This window comes from Balaenoptera acutorostrata, chromosome 1 (assembly GCF_949987535.1).
Source record: "Balaenoptera acutorostrata chromosome 1, mBalAcu1.1, whole genome shotgun sequence".
In the NCBI taxonomy this organism is placed as follows: Eukaryota; Metazoa; Chordata; class Mammalia; order Artiodactyla; family Balaenopteridae; genus Balaenoptera; species Balaenoptera acutorostrata.
Genome location: NC_080064.1, coordinates 184,261,562 through 184,281,384, shown reverse-complemented (window position 1 = coordinate 184,281,384; position 19,823 = coordinate 184,261,562). Strand labels below are relative to the sequence as shown.

Here is a 19,823-nt window from a genome sequence, read left to right as displayed (position 1 = left end):
CTCAGAGCACCTGAAAACAACAGAATGAGATAAACTTTGATCTTGCAACTTTGTAATTGCAAAGGAGGGCAGGTCCTTCCTGTTTTTAGCCTTTGACCCTGTGAACACAGAGGGGGTCCTATTAGAGTCCCGATTTCTGAACGCAAGCTGGCTGATGGCTGATTTAAGCCTAATGAAAAAATGCTCATCTCTGTGCGGGGTGTGGAGTGATTTTGTCAGCTTCTGCAACCTGAATGGATCTGCAGACTCCATAAAACTCAGCAATTCTTAAACCCCATCCCCACCGAATCTGCATGAAAATTGAATTTTCCTTTCATCAAGGAGGGAATAAACATATGGAAGGAGGTGTAATCTTATTTATCAAGCACCATTTGTATAATTAAACACGAATATCCTAAAAGGTTGCCTTAGGTCATCATTTGCATGAGTAAGTAATTTGTAGAATGTCAGGTACAATAGACAGAGTAGATGGATGTGTGAGTGGATAGGGTTAAATTAGGCTCAATAATAGCCAACTACACAGTGATCAATCAGGATGATAGATCTAAACGGCAATACGAGCAGACTGTCTGCATGTTTAGGAGTAGGAGTCTTCCTTAGCAAGCTTTCATGTTGTGCAAGTCTGACCTCAGGAAATTTTTCCCTCATTTGGTGTCTTTGGGTATTTATATATGTAAACATACACACACAAGTATTACAATATATACAATATATACGCTATATAAAATAATTACAATATATACCATTATATGATATATACATGTTTTATATAATTATATAGGTGTGTATATATATATATATATATATATATATATATATAAATTTGTTCTGAGCTTTTAAAGACAAGTCTGGAAAACTTGTTTGATTCCATAGTACACACGTTCTAGGTGTGCGGTGTTAAAAGAGCATGCAGAATGTTCAAAAAATACGAGATATTTAGAAAACACTGTAGGAGAATACTTTGCAGTGAGAGTTTAGTTTCATTTTTGTTTATTTTGCTTTCGCATCAATAATAATTTTAAGAGAATAAATAAATATTGGAGAGATTTTCAGTAGTTAGGCTAACTTCTATCAGTGTTTCTGTACTTTTTTTTTTTTTGCAGATTTCTTTGTAAAAGTAAAATTTCTGATGTTGAATTGCTCTTGGATTGCTGTCAAATGCAAATCTCCAGCCTCTTGCTGATAGGATTGCCAGAAGCCCCGTATTTTTCCCTGGTTTTATTGAGAAATAGTTGACATACATGCCACATTTTAAAAAAGAGGTAACTAACCTACTTACAGAGCAGAACCTGTTCTTTTCAGAGCTCTGATCCATTTCTCTCATAGTTTGCATAATAACCACTAACATTTGTATAAATTCTATACTTTACAAAGCACTTTAACAAACGTTCGCTGACTTGGTCCTCACAACACAACCTTGTAAGGTGGCTGGACAATGTATTATTAGCCCCTTTTACAGATGAGGAAATCAAGGCTCTGAAATGTGACTCTCTTGTTCAAGGTGACAGAAGTCACTTAGAGCTGAAACTAGAATTCTACTTGCCAATAAATTTTATTGTTCTTCCCAGTAAACTGTGCTTTTGATTCTGTATGTCATCCATACACATAAATAAGATACTCAGGATCATGAATATTAAATGACTTTTCTATAGACAATTACCTACCTGCAATTCTGGATTAGGTAAAGTCTCTTAGCTTGCAAGGGTAAATAGACATGCCCAGGTTGTCTCAAATGATAGTGGTTTGTTTTGATAGGCCCAGGGAAGTAAGGAGCAGGAAACTGTCTTAGCAATGGGAAAGCTAGGCTCCATGGAAACCAGAGTACAGGGCAGAACACAACTGTAGCTGCTCTTAGCATCCGCTCTGGAATGGCCATGGTCAGTCTTACAACAGGGAGGGTAGCTTTAGGAGGTAATTGATGAGGAGGTCAGATTTCAGGGCTGATGAGAAAGAGTCGTGGACTCCTGAGTCTGCTCCAGACTAACCTCTTTTACTGCAAATGTCTTGCTGTGGGGTAAGGGGAGTATTTTTGATTACACGACGAGTAACAAAGATTGAAAGGAAAATATTCTTGAGAAAGGGATGCAAAATAAGGTGCACATATTGATATCAAATTCTTTGCCAAGAGAAGGGTTTTGCTTGGTGATTTAAGGGTATACAGAATTTTAGTGGGGGCCACAAAGGATAGAGAAGAACACAAGGAAGAAAATGCAACTGGGCTTGACAAAATAAAAATTCAGCAAGTTGCCAATTAATTACTGGGCATCCAATCTATTAAGGCTTTTTAATGCTGCTGTTGGCAGATAGGACTAGACCTCATGCCTTTCTGCGTTACATGGGCAAATGGGGGTGGAGGAGTCCTAGTTCCAAAATGTAATTTAATCCACGGTATTTTAAAATACTTGCATCTCAATAGTGTGGTATTTTGTTATGTATCTTTAGAAATATTCTCTTCTAAAACCTAGGCAATACAGAATTCCCCATCAGTAAGTGGAAATATATGTAGGATCTAGTGTCTTTTGTCTTTGACAGGAGACCTTCATAATACAGTGCTTTTTTCCTAGTCTTTCTTTTTAGTATTCAATCAATTTGAGATCAAAATAGCATTCATATAAATCAACATGCTTATGCAAAGCAGGAGCAGCCTATTTACATGAGCTCCTCTGAAAATGAAAGCTGTTACAATGAAGAGAAAGCTGTGCTAATGAAGCATTATGGATTTCACAAATCTTACACCAACAATGCATTGTCTCTTATACCAAACCACCAGAAGAAAAGTCAAAAAGAAACTGTCAGTGATATTCTTTCTTTCTCTCTCTGTCTCTCTCTCTCAAGGTAAAAAGTCCTTTATCCAAAAATCGCTGTAGATTTTTGTCTATGCCCAGCTAAACAAGAGGTAAAGGAACTAGGGCTTTCCTGGTGGCTCAGTGGTTAAGAAACCGCCTGCCAATGCTGGGGACACGGGTTCAAGCCCTGGTCCGGGAAGATCCCACATGCCGTGGAGCAACTAAGCCCGTGCACCACAACTACTGAGACTACGCTCTAGAGCCCACGAGCCACAACTACTGAAGCCCGCGCGCCGAGAGCCCGTGCTCCGCAACAAGAGAAGCCACCGCAATGAGAAGCCCACGCACCGCAACGAAGAGCAGCCCCTGCTTGCTGCAACTAGAGAAAGCCCGTGCTCAGCAACAAAGACCCAACGCAGCCAAAAAGAATAAATAGAGTAAAACAATAAAATAAAATAAATAAATTTATTTTAAAAAGATACAGGAACTAAAGTATAGTTCAAGGTTCAGGATAAAAATACTAACAGATTATGCTTATGGTTTATTTCTACTGAGAAATAATGGCCCCAAGATTTTGGTCCATCTTTATATGGTAGAGAAAGAAAAAGCAGAGATCTTGAGTGGGAAAATTTGAGTAATATGCCCTGATCTTTTATTTTTAACGAATCAAGAAATTAAATATCTTGAGAACAGACATAGAGTTGCCTACTTTGTCTATCTCAATCTATCCTATCTATCTATCTTATCTAACTATCTATCTATCTATCATCTATCACCTATCTATCTACTTGTTACCTAACTGATAAGCCAATCCATCTGCTTTGTATCCCAAGATTCCCTCACACGATCATTGAGTATATAAACAGTGTGTGAGCTACTCACAAAAACGAAGGGACATTTTAAGAGCTGGAAACAGAAGTACAGCTTATGAATTCCATGGCCAAGAGAAAAAAAAGTAAGGATACTTTTATCTTTCATTTATTCAGAATATCCTTAAACCCACAGCATCAGTGGAATTGAACATATTTTTTTATAATAAAAAAATTAGATGATTAAAATTTCCACTAAAGTAACTTATTATTTGGGTGTAATGAACACTTGCACATGTGTGTGTATACACACACACACACAGACATTATAAGAGTTAGGAACTTCCCAATGCAGAGCTGTTAAAAATGAGAAGAAGTTAGGACTGGCCAAGTTGGGGTGTTTTCCTCTCTAACGTTTTGAATGAAACAGCGAAAGGAGTTACGATGTCATAGAAAACACAGGTTAACTATTTGAATAAATTAAAAATAACTAAAATGATCTAACCATAAATTCTATAACTAACTAGTGAAGAATAGATCTATTTGTTTTCAGTCTAATTTTTGATATCTAACTAGTGACTATTACCATCTTTATGCTGTTTTCCATTAAAAAAGAAAATTGTTCTTTTATTTAGTTTGCTCCCCTCCCCATCCCCCAGGTCTAATCAATGTATTTTGTTTTATAAAGTTTTAATTACATGAAATGTCAGCATCTGTCACCACGCTGCCCAGATCTCATTGCTGTGGAAACAATGGGCTCAGTTGTTTGTCCTCTGTTGAAAATTGCCTCTTAGAAATCTTCCTTCAGAGGAGTCTTTGTCAAAATGTGTTCCTTGGTTACAATCATCAAAATCATCTTGCGTTCTTGTAAGATAATTTATATTGAAAAGATCTCAGAACCTGCCTTTTTAACAGATTTCCAAGTGATTCTTCTGTCTAGTCTTATTTGAGAAACAGAGAGAGCTCTTCTCTATAGAACCAGGTACACAAATCTAGGCACCATACATTTTTTCAATTTCTGTTCATGTGTTGTCTATTTAGAGTTGTACTTTGCATTACTTTTGTCATTACCTTCAGCCATTCAAATAAGCACACAGCATGTATCTGGTTGCATATGTTACAATTGCAATGATCACCACCAAGTTTATTACAGTGGTTCCAAGCAGAACCAGAGTTCACTAGCTTTGGAGAACAACCATTTGCTGCCTAGTTTTCACTCCAGGTGCAAATTTCTTGAAACACTGATCTTTCTGGAACTTGTTGGGTCTACTTTTTCCTTACAGCCCAGATGAATATTATTAACTATTCTAAAATGCTCCTAATTCCTCTCACCCAACATTTCTCCTTCTAATTTTATTCCAGAAGGAAAGCAAGAATTTGTGAATGGAAACAGTTGTAATAAATTTTGTAAAAGAGAAAGAGAAGGACCCACGACTCTGCCAAGGATGGGAGAAGGGGAGATGCTTCAGAAATTCTCTTAGAGTGGTGGCCCATTGGGTGCTTATGTTACTGACCTAGTTATGCTTTAGCACAATTTCCACACTTAACTGTAAAGTAGTTTTCATTTTAATGCATTGTTTCACTCAATGGCTCATAGCTTTCTAAAATAACATTCCCCAGGACTGATATTTTCCAAGTGTAGTCTCACTACAAAGAGAAACTCTTAATGTACATTTCCACATTTCCAGGGTTTCTTGATGCGTTTTTCCTTTATCATGGAATAAAAAAGTCCTTAATGGTAAAAATACCTTATGATTCTTTTGGCTGAGGAAACGCTACAAGTCTTGATAAGACCAAGAGAACATACCTAGTGATGCTTTCTATACGGTTAGCATCCAGCTGATGTCTACTTGGTCTTGTATTTGCTATCATATTCCATATAAAAATGGATCACAGGGGGCTTCCCTGGTGGCGCAGTGGTTGAGAGTCTGCCTGCCAATGCAGGGGACATGGGTTCGAGCCCTGGTCTGGGAGGATCCCACATGCCGCGGAGCAACTGGGCCCGTGAGCCACAATTACTGAGCCTGCGCGTCTGGAGCCTGTGCTCTGCAACAAGAGAGGCCGCGATAGTGAGAGGCCCGCGCACCGCGATGAAGAGTGGCCCCCGCTTGCCGCAGCTAGAGAAAGCCCTCGCACAGAAACGAAGACCCAACACAGCCATAAATAAATAAATAAAAATTAAAAAAAAAAAGCATACTTTCAAAAAAAAAAAAAAAAAAGAAAAATGGATCACAGGAATAACCAAATTCAGCCAGTGATCTTTCACAAAACCCCACTAATCTGTTGACTCCTAATGTAAGTGACAGTGGCTATCCTTGTCCTTGAAGCAATTTGAGATTTTGCTCTTTTTTCCAGGCTGTTTATTATGAGTTGTAGTATAACTGCTACTCTCAGAGGATTAATACATGGAGGGATTTTTCAGTTCTCTGCAACTTCTGTGATATTCTAAAACACACTTCCTTGTGGAATAATGATAATTTTTGATGAAACAGAGACATTTGCACAATATTGTTTCATATCAAGCAGCATTAGGGAGGCAACATCATTATGAAAACTGGAGAATGTGAATACATTATCGTGACGATTCACATCAGAAGTAAACAAAAATCCAACATGAACAACCATGCCAGTAATTAATAAGAAGAGTAAATAGGTTGCATGTTAACAGGCAAACAATTAAATTATCTGTTTCTTAGGGGCATGTAATGAGATTGTTATCACACTCCCAGAAGAGAGACAAATAGATATTAAAAAGGTCTTTCCGATACCTGTATTGGCTGAGGCCAACAGCTAATTCAATAGATTCGATCAAAATCACCTCTTCTTTCACTGCTCCTGATTTATGACTTGGGCTGTAGTTAGTCATCACTCACTGCAGTTTGCGCTCCAGCGCTCATAAATTATGCCTCATAAATAAAAAGATACAATCAAGGAAATCATATCAATTCATCTACAACCTTGGAGTATATTTTCCCATGGCACTCACGCTAATGTCTTTTTAAAGGGTAGCGTGCCGTGGGTTTTGAATATGTTCGAAGAGCAACGTGCCAAAATGGGCTTTGCCAGAACCGTGGTTAAGAGAGACTCATGGCTAAAAAGAGAAGGCAATAAATCTGAAATGATATGATAACAAGATTAAAAAAAAATTTCATGAACAGTCCTGTAGGCTGCAGTCATAAAGGAATAACTTGCTGAAAAGCTCTGTGTAGCTATCTGTTTAACCATCTACCTATCTGATTTTCTTTCATCATCAAATGGACTTTTTTCAGCATCTCTGTTTGCATGGTGCTTTGCTGAGTCCATTAATAGTTATGCTTTTACAGATATGGTGCTTGCGTTCCAGGCTTCTTTAATCTAAAACACTTTGGATCAGGCAAGATGGAACACAGTTTTAATTGAATTCTCGGACCCAGGGGACGAAGGGTACAGCAGAACATTGTATTCCTTTCTACTGGTGCTTTTGAAATTCAGAGATGTGAAGCTAGTAAAGAGATTACAAGACATTTTCCTTGCTAGAAATGGGTGTCTTCTGTCACTACTGCTGAGCACACAGCCTTGCCCTGTGTGGGTGCGCAATAAATATTAATGGCTCTCTTCTAAAATATAAGGAGGGGAAAATTGGCTTCAGTATTAGTGGGGAATGCTGAAACTAGTTTCCATGTGATGTTCGTAATGATAATGAAAATTTGGAATTTATCATACTCCTTTTTATTGCTTGTGTCTGCTCTCCCTGAGAGAAAATAGGAACCCAGTCCCATCTAGCTCTCATGGAGGATATGTATAAGTAGGTCATGGGTTTATTGAGCACTTATACTTTTATAAGGGTATTACGTGTACTAATTTATTTCATCCTCTCAGCAATCCTATGAGGCTGGTATTAGCATCATAACCAGTTTACACACAGGGAAACAGAGGCACAGAGAAGTTTATGCACCTTGGTATGTGGTAGGGCCAGCCTTCTAATGCAGGTATGTGACGTTAAAGCCTGAACTCTCTACTTTTTTCTATTGAAGGAGGGTCTGGACACATCTTGTAAGTGTTTGAGATCCTGCCCTAGAGCTGTCATTGACCCCTGCACGGACTGGCTGTTTCTGCAGAGAACAGCCCCAAAGTGAGGTGGTGACAATGACCGCAAACATCACGGCATCCATACCTGCTGCCACGTGTCATGCTTTAAACAATATTGCATGTTATACAGAGGAAAATACTACTCAAATACTTTCCCTACTGTTCCAAACATGTGTAAATGCACGTAAATTCCACCGTGTTAACTGAGATCATAACTATACCCTACTAACGTAACACTGGAAACATATCCTTTCTCCACCATTAGTTGCTAGAGTAAGCTAAGCTCACAATCACCAATCATGACTAACATCTCAAGAAGTGATAGTATAGTTAACTAGGTAAGATTACTTATCATCCATACTCACTGAGCCATTCTATGTGCCAGGCACTATTCTATGAGCTGGGGAGACAACAGTGAACAAGGCTGGAGTTAACACCCTGTTAGGGAGAGCCAGCCAATAAACACAAAACAAGAAGGTGATGATACATGCTAGAAAGGAAGCAACTTACAGCATATAGCAATGGAGTGGAGAATGGTTGAGTTGTCCAGGAGGTGCTCTCAGGAGGTGATAATCAAGCTGGGATACTAAGGACAAGAAGGAGGCCACCATATGAAGACCTGGGGGAAGAACATTCTAGGCAAAGGGAGGGCAAGTGCAAAAGGCCACGAGGCTGGAGTCTCAAAACAGTTTGGTGCAGCTGGACTTGGAGAGTAAGGGCCAGAGAGCGACAGGATGAGGACAGATGTGGACAAAAGTCAGACCATGAAAGACCTCACTGAGCCAGAGAGGAGTGTGCATTTCATGGGAGGCCAAAGGAGGGTTCCCCGTAAAGGAGCGACAATCTGATTTACATTGTAGAGGGATAACTGGATATTGACTAATTCTTATATATTTATATCTTAAATTTTACTTTTATATGTGAGTGACACTGTCCTGGCCTTTAAATTAACTTATTTAAAGCTCACAGCAATCCTACTGAAACAGGCTGGGACCTGGGACACTTTGCTGCAGTGCTTGCATATGGACGTCTCCTCAAGCTACAAAATACAAAGAAACTATAAGGGACTGAAAATAACTATGTGCATGCAAGTTTGGGGCAAAATTATGGACAACAAGATACAAGATGACCAAAAAAAGCCAACTGCCACTTCTGAAGAGCCAGGAGCAAAAGTGGGGTACTGCACATGCCCCCTGTACTCAACATCACCAAAGGGGTGGACAGATCACCTAACCCCCCCCTCCGACCCGACCCATGGACACATCCCTAACCTCACCCCATGTAATGAGCCAGCTCCCCGCTGCCTTGGCGAGCAAGTGAGGAAACCTGTTGCTTGTTCTCGCTCCCCTCCTGCTGCAGCAGGGGCCTCAGTAAAGCCTTGACTGAATTTCTTGTCTGGCCTCTGATCAATTTATATTGATTAAGGAGGCTAAGAACGCTGGTCAGTAAAACTACTAAGGTAGGCTTTTTCATTCCCAATTTTACAGGTAAGGAAACTGAGGCTTAGAGAGTAAATTACTGGCTGAGGACACAGAACCAATAAGTCATGCAGCCTAGATTACAACTCGAGTCAGTTTATCTTTGCAGAGTCAGGAGTTCACACTCCTGATGGGTGTGACTTGAGGACACTGTGCTTCAGCAGAATGATGACGGGATTTGGGGTCAGAACATCTGGACCCAAGTTCTGACTCTAACATTTTCTGACTGGGCACCTCACTGGGTCATTCAGTTTCCTGATTATAAGGAAAAAATAATCTCTACCTCACAGGACTATTCTGAGATTTACATGCAATAAAGTTGCTATAAATTTTGAGGAATGCGGCGGTGGATAAGTACATTTATAAATATTTTATTAAGATTTTGAAAGCCCCAGAGCTGTACACAAACACAATTTGGGGTAACCGGAGGGTGAATTTAAGAACACAGTCTTTAGAACTTGAATTTCTATGTTCAAATTCAAGTTCTCCTGCTTACCAGCTGCATCCTTGGATATGTTAACTAACCTCGCAGTGCCTCAGATTTCTAAGGGTAATTATTCAGAATAATCCTTGTCTCAAATGATTATTATAAGTTAATGTATGTAAAATTTTTAACATAGTCTTTAGCACATAGCAAGCACTAAATACATAACGATGGTTATTATTATATTATTTGTGTGAAAAGTCAGGATATGACCCCTTGGAAGAGAAAGTGAGACTAAATAGCAATTCTGTAACTCACTTCTGGGTCCATTTAGCTGTTATGGATCAACAATAGATTTGAAAACCCTCACTGCATTCTGAGGTCAGCCCTCATCTCTCTGTGACTCTGTCTCTGGGTACTTCTCCACTCTAGAACTCTAAGGGTTAGAATAAATAAAAGCCTGGCTTTTCAGAAATATTGCTGCTGCATCAAAATCTGTTGATTGGATGGCATCCTCCATTTTACATTATTATTAATTAAAATTTCTCAAAAGCACCCCAAAGTATGTAAAAAGAAAATGGTGGAGCAATTCAATGGATTCTTCAAAGTGAAGAATTTTGTTTCCAATTTCCATTGAAAATACGCCTTTGGGAGAGAACTGTACAGTTTCCTAGACACTTATAGGCATCTTAGTAATGATCAGATCCATCAACAGATAGTTAAATCAATTTACCAGAGAAAGCCTCGACCATCTTCTTAAAGATTTTCATCGACGGCATCTGATTTACTTCAATATGTTAACGTTTTTGTCACCATCTGTAGATTTGATTGCTTCATAGAGACCAAGACATTTACTTGGAATTTAATGGAAATACACCATTAGCCCAAGTACTTAAGTGCAATCCTCCTAAAGCCTTCAGAGTTACTTAGTGTTTTATCAATAATCACAGAGTGGCAAGCCAAAACTTGCCAGGTGATCCTCTAGCCCAAAAAGAATTCTACTGGAGAAGGTACTGTCACAACGTGGGTGAGAAGCAGCGCCAATCTGGGGTACAGGGGATGTGCTGGGTATTCTCTGTTTGTCCCCAGATCCATTCTCTGCCCTTCCCTGCTCCGCTCCGTAGCCCACGAAGCTGGTTCTGCAAACTGCTTTACAAAAGAAGGAGAAAGGTTTTGTTTTCTCCTTCTCTCTCTCTTTGGCATCTTAGTTTGGCAACAGGCTGCGTTCCTTCTCTATGGGCACAGCTTCTACATGGCAGCCCCACCCCACTGGCTATAGCATTTACTGGGTTCCGGAAACAGCTTCCTCCTCTTGTCCTTTTAGGTCTAGAGGTAATGGCTTCTGGCTATGGCTAGTCCCAGAATACGTTCATATCTCTTGTTGATTCTCTTAATCCTGCCCATACCTCCATAAAGTCTTTTCATTAAATTCTCTTTAAATGCCCTTTTGAGTATACTACTTCCTGCTGAGATTCTGACTGCTGGAGGGGAGAACATTTTGAACCCTTCCAAGGTACCAATAACAGTGTGTAGGCTGAGAGATGCATTTGCTCATAAGGGTGGAGAGATTTGGAAGAGCATTTTTTGTGAGACTGCAGAAATAGAGAAATAGTCCCTCCTCATGTCTCTATGGAATGATTCTCGTCTTTAATATCAAGGAACCACCCATGCTCCTCAAGACCATCTGGCCAGAGAGTGGAATGAGAGTGTCCAGGAGAGTTTGGTGTGGGGACCGGGCTGTCCCTGAAGATGAGGAGTTGTCTGTTTCTCCCTAGGTCTGTCGTGCCATCATTCAGATCTCTCTGTTCACAGCTTACACTACTATCCGTATGTTTTTACGAATACATTGTTCATGGGTGTGTTTCTTTGTCTTATCAACTACACTTTAAGCCCCTGAGGGGTAGAGTCCATGGTTTTTAGCCTCTTGCGCCAATCCTAGCAACTAGACATACACTCTGAACTTGATGGCTGCTTAATAACTACAAGTTATTAAATCCTCAACTTAGAGGATAAAGGGAAAGAGGGAAAACATGTCCCACCCTTTCCTAAGTTTCAGGTGACTTTGGAGAACCGTCATTTTTATGGCTACCTCGCTAAGCAGGAACCGTTTGTGAAAAGCCATGAGGGCAGCTTGGAATTCTACATTACCTACATTCACCCGGAGAAAATTTGGTTGCATTGAATGTTTTGTGTCCAGCAAACAAGCTTCCAACACAGAGACAGGAGGATCAATCATGGCTTAAGTGAGTTGGGTCAACAGGAAGGTGAGAAGCAACCCATCTTCAGACGAGTAACTTGTCTCAAAGGCAACGTAGAGAATGCTGACAAAAGGGGCTTAGGAGTAGAGCCCTAGGGGATGCCATGAGGGACAGAAAAAGAACAGACGTGCTCCTGTGTGCCCTCACACACCCACAGGTAGAGATGACCTCCTGTTGCAACAAAAGACCTGATGGCCAAAAAGGACATGGTCCCTGGCCCGAGTGCCAGAATTCAGATTTCCATTCATGAAATGTCCTGATGGCCTTCAGTCTAAGCTGTGGCGCTCAGGCTCTAAGGTGTTAGAACGCATGCACGGCTTGAGTCAGCCAATATCTATAAATCATTTAAAACCTTGAGCTGTGGGAGTCGTGGGTGGGAGCAGCTTAGATCGTGTAGGAGAAACTAACCAGACAACAGCCTCCACGCCGGTCAGAAATACATTAGGGGGATTCATACCTGATTAAATGCAAGCCCAAAGCCAAACAGCAAACATGCTCTATGAATTTTCTCTAAATATGATACCAAAAGACTCTTAGGAAAGGAACGAGGTAAGGGTGATGGCAAGAGAAAACAAGCAATCTGAAGCAAGTTGCCAGTCACAGAAATGTAGAATCAGACTACCAGAGTTCGAGAGAATCTTAGCCGTGGGAACACGGGCAAGTTCTTCTTTTCCTGGGAGGAGAGTAGCAAGGACCAGAAAGGCTGAACTGTCTCATCAAAGGGGCATCACACCTTCAGAGCCAACTGTGCTCTTGGTTAGAGATGTTTACCTTCTAACACCGGATTAATGACTGTTAGTGACATAAGAATTTTGTTAACCTGGCTCTTTTCCCTCTTGGAAGAAAGCACTTCCTTCTTTTATTTAGTGGGAGGCTGAGGGTAGAGTGGGGAGGTAGTCCTACTGTGTAGCAGGCATCCTGCTGGACACACAAAATTTCTTAGTTCTCATAATACACGCTTTTTTTAAAAAGATTTTTTTTTAATGTGGACCATGTTTAAAGCCTTTATTGAATTTGTTACACTATTGCTTCTGTTTTATAGTTTGGTTTTTTGGCTGCGAGGCATGTGGAATCTTAGCTCCCCGACCAGGGATCGAACCTGCACCCCTTGCATTGGAAGGCAAAGTCTTAACCACTGAACAGCCAGCGAAGTCCCCAATATACCCATTTTTTAATGAGCAAGTGAGGCTATAAGAAATTAAGTATCTTGCCCAAACTGCATGATTTTCACTCAGTTTTTTCATCTGGAGAACAGAATGGTTGTGAGCATCAAATGGGAAAGAACAGGATTCTAAAGATTTCACAGTAGCACGGCTGCTGTGTGCAGTTGCAGGGGCAGCTCTGGTTTCTGGCTGAAGGTGTTTCCCACATACCCAAGAAACCCTGACTGAAGGAGGGGGCCCTATGCCCAGGCCTATCAATCATGGTCCTTTATTCTCTTGCTCACAGGAACGTACATGGTGCTAGGATGTCAGTAAGAGTCCTGCCCTTGGTTGGTTTATGGATATTGGATGACAGAAGTCCTCTTTCCACTCTAAGGTGGGAGGGTAATAATAATAACACCTGTTATTATTATGCTAGTTGAATAGCCTCTATGTATGAGGTACTGTCCTAAGCACATTCACGTATCAACACATTTCGTCCCAAAGCGAGCCCAGGAGTACAGTGGTGCTCCTATCGACATTTTAAAGACAAGGAAACCAAAGCACAGAGAAGGTTGGAATCACGCAGTGCTGGGGTAGTGATTTTCTCCGATGCCTGGAGGGAGTCTGGTATAGAATGAGGCAGCACTACTTACAATAGCCAGGACATGGAAGCAACCAAAATGTCTATCGACAGATGAATGGATAAAGAAGATGTGGTACATATATACAATGGAATATTACTCACCCATAGAAAGGAACGAAATTGGGTCATTTGTAGTGATGTGGATGGACCTAGAGACTGTCATACAGAGTGAAGTAAGTCAGAAAGAGAAAAATAAATACCGTATATTAACGCATATATATGGAATCTAGAAAAATGGTACTGATGAACCTAGTGGTAGAGCAGGAATAGAGACGCAGATGAAGAGAATGGACTTGTGGACATAGGTGGGGAAGGGGAGGATGGGACAAATTGAGAGAGTAGCATTGACATATATACACTACCATGTGTAAAATAGGTAGCTAGTGGGAAGCTGCTATATAGCACAGGGAGATCAGCTTGGTGCTTTGTGACCACCTAGAGGGGTGGGATAGGGAGGGTGGGAGGGAGGCTCAAGTGGGAGGGGATATGGGGATATATGTATACATATAGCAGATTCACTTTGTTGTACAGCAGAAACAAACACAACACTGTAAAGCAATTATAATCCAATAAAGATGTAAAAAAAGAAAAATGAAGCCAAATCAAGGCAACCTGAGGTGAAGGAAGGAGAGAAGGAATGAATCCAACAGTATCAAATCCTGCATCTCAGGCTCCCAGAGGGATTCTTGAGAGAGAAAAAAGTGTTTGCACCTTTTCCTTGGTTTCAAGGAACTTCTTTAGTCCCTTTCCCAGACAGGTGAGCAGAAACAATTCTCTTCCGTTTAAGGGAAAGTTGGCTTTCTATCACTTGGAGTGAAATAGTCCTGACACCTTACTGATGATGTAGATTTTCTTGAGGGCCTAAGTGGGACTCTTATTTAGTAAACTAAAAAAATTAGGTTTATTATTTATTTACATTTATATTTTATAATATACTTCTAATTCATTTGATAAATTTATTAGTACATAAATAAATTAGGTTTCAGAACACCGCTATTGAGCCTTCCATATATCCATTTTGGTGCTGGATAATGACACGACTATTAGTGTATGAAGCTGGTCTCATATCCTCACTTGTTTTTTATAAAAAAAATTTTATCAAAGTACAGTTGATTTCCAATGTTGTGTTCATTTCTGCTGTACCGCCAAGTGACTCAGTTATACATATATGTGTTCTTTTTCATATTCTTTTCCATTATGGTTTACCACATGACATTGAACATAGTTCCCTGTGCTATACAGTAGGACCTTGTTGTTTATATAGTCACTTGCTTTGATACAACGTAAAACTAAATACTGCTAGAAAATCAAATCACTTAGGATCAGAAATATTCTGTGAGATTTTACAAATCATAGATGACCAAGGCCAATCAAGAGAAGCCAATGTTTGATGAGAATTTTTAAAAGCGTATGGTTGTAGATGACCCTCACTTACGCCCCCAGAATCTAGCCCTGAAGTGAACTATTTCCAGGTGAGGAAAGGCCGAAGGAGGTTAATTTACTCAAGGATCCAGAAATAGGGGGAAAGGACTAAAAGCTGCTGTCTTTTCTGCTTCTCCTTTCTAGCTCGTCGTCCACACTCTTGCAGCCTTTCGTGGGGCTGGCACAGAGAACGTCTCCGCTGTCCCCTCCTGGAGTCGCCACACAGCTGCTTTTGGCAGGAACAGAAAGGATCCACTTGACTGTCTGCCCTCCAACCAGTCCTCCATCCTCTCCCGCATGAACCTTCAGACTGAATCGTTCGGGGCCAGCGTTGGTCTGTTAGTAAGTAGCAGGCTGCTGTCCTGGGCAGCTGCCGTAGCAGCAGCCCCGAGATCAGACCCACACTCGAGTGAGTCACACGTGGGGTTTCCTCCAAGGCTGACTTGTCGGGTCTCAGTGGTCCAGTCCCGGGGAGGCCCCAGAAGCCTTCGGAGACTCTGCGTGTGCGTGGGTGCTTATCGAAAAAAATCTGTCAAAGTGGGGCAGTTTCAGGAAAACGGATTAAGTCACTGACAGCAGGATTCAATGAAAGGGGGGCCATGGCGGCCCGAGCAGATCCGTGGTGAGTCACCGCCTTCAGCGAGAGTATGAATATGAATGCACAATTACTGAGCACTGCTCGGCGGCCTCAGCTCTCTCCCCGCAGGTCAAAACTGAAGCTTCTTATAAAAGCAGACTCACACCCAGGTCCGTCTCTGAAACCTGCAGAGACTACTGTCTTAATCTGCTTGCTGAACAATTAGGAACTTCCCCACACAGAACTTGGAGCTTTATATCATATATATTAGTATACCCCAATTTTGAGAGGGTTGATAATAGAAATGAGTACTGTCTGTGAATAAAAAGCTCTGCTGGATGTGTATTCTGTAGCACAGCAAGCCTGTAATCTTCATTTAACGAAAAGGTCTGTGCATGGGAAGAATTTCATTTAGTAAAGATGCACCTCATTTATGTATGAATCACACATTTATAGACTTGTTTGAAAATAGGATTTTGGTAAGTAAAATTATATCTGAAATTCACAAATGTTTGTTCTCTGATGAGACCCTGCACTGCATCACTCTGCAAAGCCAGCCCATTCATCCTTGTGAAATATTTTTGTAAAAATTCCAAATTTCTGTGATTTCAATTTCAGATCTTTACTCGTTTTATGAAAGCTGATCCTTCAGAATCCCAGAATTGTAGAAGCTGTGTTGAAATGGATCAAAACTAGAAAGTTCCTGTTTTAAATGATGGTGAACGTTACTCTTCCAACCAAAATCCAGGCCTCCCAAGTGAGAAACAAAACAAAATGAAACAACGACAACCAAAACCAAATAAAATCCAGGAGGAAGAGTCAAAGAAATTATTTGATTAATCGAAGACATGAGCTTAGCAGGTAATATATTCTGTCTACCTTTCCAGCTTCATACCAAAACAATAAATACAACTCTGATTCAGGAGAGCCATGGACAGACCAAGGTAAATAGGTTGGTCATCAATTATCATCATGTAAATTAGGCACTTGAGGGGAGCTGGCTTCACTTAGGCAATCAGTTTACGATGGTTTAGGACTGTGTGATTCTCAACCCTGGCTGTACATTAGAATCACCTAGGGACCTTTTGAAATGCACTGATGCCTGGACCCACCCCATAAGCAGAACTACAGGCAAATGGGGCCTTGGCATCGAGAATGTTGTTAAAGTTCCCCAGGTGATTCTAATGTGCAGTCAGGGCTGAGAACCCTGATTTAGGAAAGCGGCACCAGAAAATCAGGCTTAAGTAGCATAGCAACATCGCTGTACCCTCCGGGACAGTATTTCTCAAAAAAGTAGGTTGTGGACCACCTAAGCTGCTGGTTAAAAATGCAGATTTCTGGGAATTGCCATCCCACCCCGCTGCATCTGCATTTTGAATGCACTCTTTGGGCAATCCTTTTGTCCTATAAACACCGAGAGCGACTACCCTTAGGGCGTTCAATTTTGAGGTATATCACTGAAAACTTAGAAGGTGCTTGTAAAATCACACAGCTTCTGCCCACCTTCAAACATGCCGGTTCCCATACTGATGTGTGAGTCATTGTGAGGTGACATCTGCTGGTCCTTGCCTCCAAGATCTTCTGTAGCAAATGATTCTCCCCTCTCTCAGTAAGAATCTCTTTCTCCGGGTATTTCTTGACCCTCCTGTTTATCAGAATTTATCCACGCTGTGTTCTTTTCCCCAGAGCTCTATCACTGGTCATCAGATTGATGAATTAATTTAGACTAGGTGGAACCGAGCAGAATCCTGCAGGGCCTCCTCACCCCTCCAACTACAAAACCGAGCAGTTAATGATGAGGACAAGAGAGTCATAGACTCAGCGTCTGATGCACATTCCTGAGTTGTTTTATAGATAACTGTAACTGCCGCCAGAGGAAAAAAGCTAACTGCATGATGACCAGACTGTAGCCATGACATAACTGCTCCATCTTGAGTAGAACTGAATCTATGGCTAGCACAATTCCAAGAACTGGCCTCAAGACAATGGGATTAACATTATTGCTCATAATAATCTATATCTTTGTGGGCATCAAAATAATTGTAGCTTGCTCTGCCCGTATATGTAAGCAGACAACTAAAATTGTCAGCAAAGAGATGTTACAGACCCATGTTGACATCTTCCACTCTGAAAATACAGTGCCTAAATGTATGGACACCAAGGGGGGAAGGGGGGGATGATTTGGGAGATTGGGATTGACGTATATACACTATTGATACTATGTATAAAATAGATAACTAATGAGAACCTACTGTATAGCACAGGGAACTCTACTCAATGCTCTGTGGTGACCTAAATGGGAAGGAAATCCAAAAAAAGAGGGGATATATGTATACATATAGCTGGTTCACTTTGTTATACAGTAGAAGCTAACACAACATTGTAAAGCAACTATACTCCAATAAAAATTAATTAAGAAAAAAAAAAAGAATATGGTGCCTATGTCAGCATGAAAAAGTTACGGAAGATAGACCTCTGCCCCTAATCCCATAGAAACGGAATGATGTCTGACAAGCGGGGATTTGTAAGCAGCTCTTTGCAGGAAACCGCCCTCAGCAAGAAGCCCCTTTTCTTGTCACTTTAGCAAAGCTATATTGTAACTAACTTTTAAACCAGGCGCCCCCGTGCTCTACTCATCTCCGGCCCAAGCACACCTTTCAAATCTTTTAATCACACAATACCTGGCCTAACTCGTCTTCCATAGATCAAAGAAGTAGAAATGAAGAATAAGTAACAGATGACCAGATCTCTTCCCTACCTTCCCCTTCAGTAATCTCCCAAACAAACTGCGTGCGGTGGGGGATGGTGGAGACTCTGACCCCTTACGTCAGTGATTAACTGAGATTACTTCTCTGTTTCCCTTTAAAAGCTTTCATGGCCGAGCAGAATCTTCGGAGGTGGTTTTTGGGGGACACTAAGTCCACCATCCCCAGATGGCCGGCATTCTGATTAAAGGCACCTTTCCGTTTTATTTACATTTGTATGTAATTGATTTTGTTAGCCGCGAGCAACAGGACACCCTCCCCCATTCGATAACATAGGGAACGTTTGGAAGCTACCTTCAATGATTTAACTCAAAACCGGAAATGAGTACAATGACGTAGGGCCAGGTAGTGGGGTGTGGGGAGGGACATCTGACACCCTCCAGGCACACCACGTGGATGGCCACCTACCCGACCATGGGTCCTGACCATCCTTCTGATGAATAGGTTTCCATCTCTGGGCAGTTTCTCAGTTCTTTGCTTTCATCCCCTACGAATATATGGATTATCTCAAAAACACAATCCTCTGTAGGAGGGTCAAATCACAGATATGGTGGGTGAACCAATGACTCTAGGACAATAAAGGTGTTTTCTGAAAAGTAGCCTGCAGATAAAGTAACCCTCAGACAGGTTTGAGAGCAATTCAAATTCATCTCAAAGACAAAATGTTCTTTTGTTAAAAGGAAATCAATTCTTATAGTACATTACTTCCTAAATGACTTCTGGAAGATAACTCAGGATCTATAAAGACCTAGCATTTGCACAGGCTAAATAAATCCAATATTTTAGTTCATTTATTTCAGCATTTAATCTATATTTTTCAAAATATTTCCTGTAAGATCTTGGTTTTGGGGCTGATAGGCTAGATTTTTTTTTTTTTCTGCTCTCTATCCTTCTTATGTTGTAACAACATGGGATTAGCTAGTAAATGCAAATTTGAGATCAGTCTGTTGTGCAAACCAAGTTAAGTAATTTCATTTGGGTGATGTGAGTATGGAGGAGGAACCTGACACAGGGCTGATAGTAACAGTTACAAAAGAGACAGCATAGCCTGAGGTCCTTAACTTGTCTCCCCTCTGAAATGTGGGTCCCTTGGTAACTGGTCGTCCTTAGCTTCTGGTGAGTGTATAGCTGTTAGCGTCACGGATGCCATATTGGGTTCGTACGTTTCCTCCTGGCCTTCCATTGACCCTACCCAGGACTGAACTGTGCAGTGAATCACTCCTCTGCCTCAAGGGCTTTGTAGTTAGTAGATATTCTTTAATAATCATTAGGACCAGGTGGCCTCTATGCTCTGTTAGTCCCCAAACAACGATGAAGACCTTCGCTGACGTGTTCCCAGTGCCCACAAAACTAGTTACCGATTCATAAATCTTGACTTAGGAATGCACGTCCTGTTTCCAAGCATGTACCCCCTACCCTAGGTTAACTATAAAACTGTCCCATTGGTC

The 19,823-nt window shown here is 41.0% G+C and overlaps 1 protein-coding gene across 1 annotated transcript in view; it reads right to left on the bottom strand.

Annotated features, from left to right (window-relative positions):
• USH2A (usherin) overlaps positions 1-19,823 on the bottom strand; it is an 800,956-nt gene that overhangs the window by 60,735 nt on the left and 720,398 nt on the right. The gene's annotated exons all lie outside the window — the stretch shown is intronic.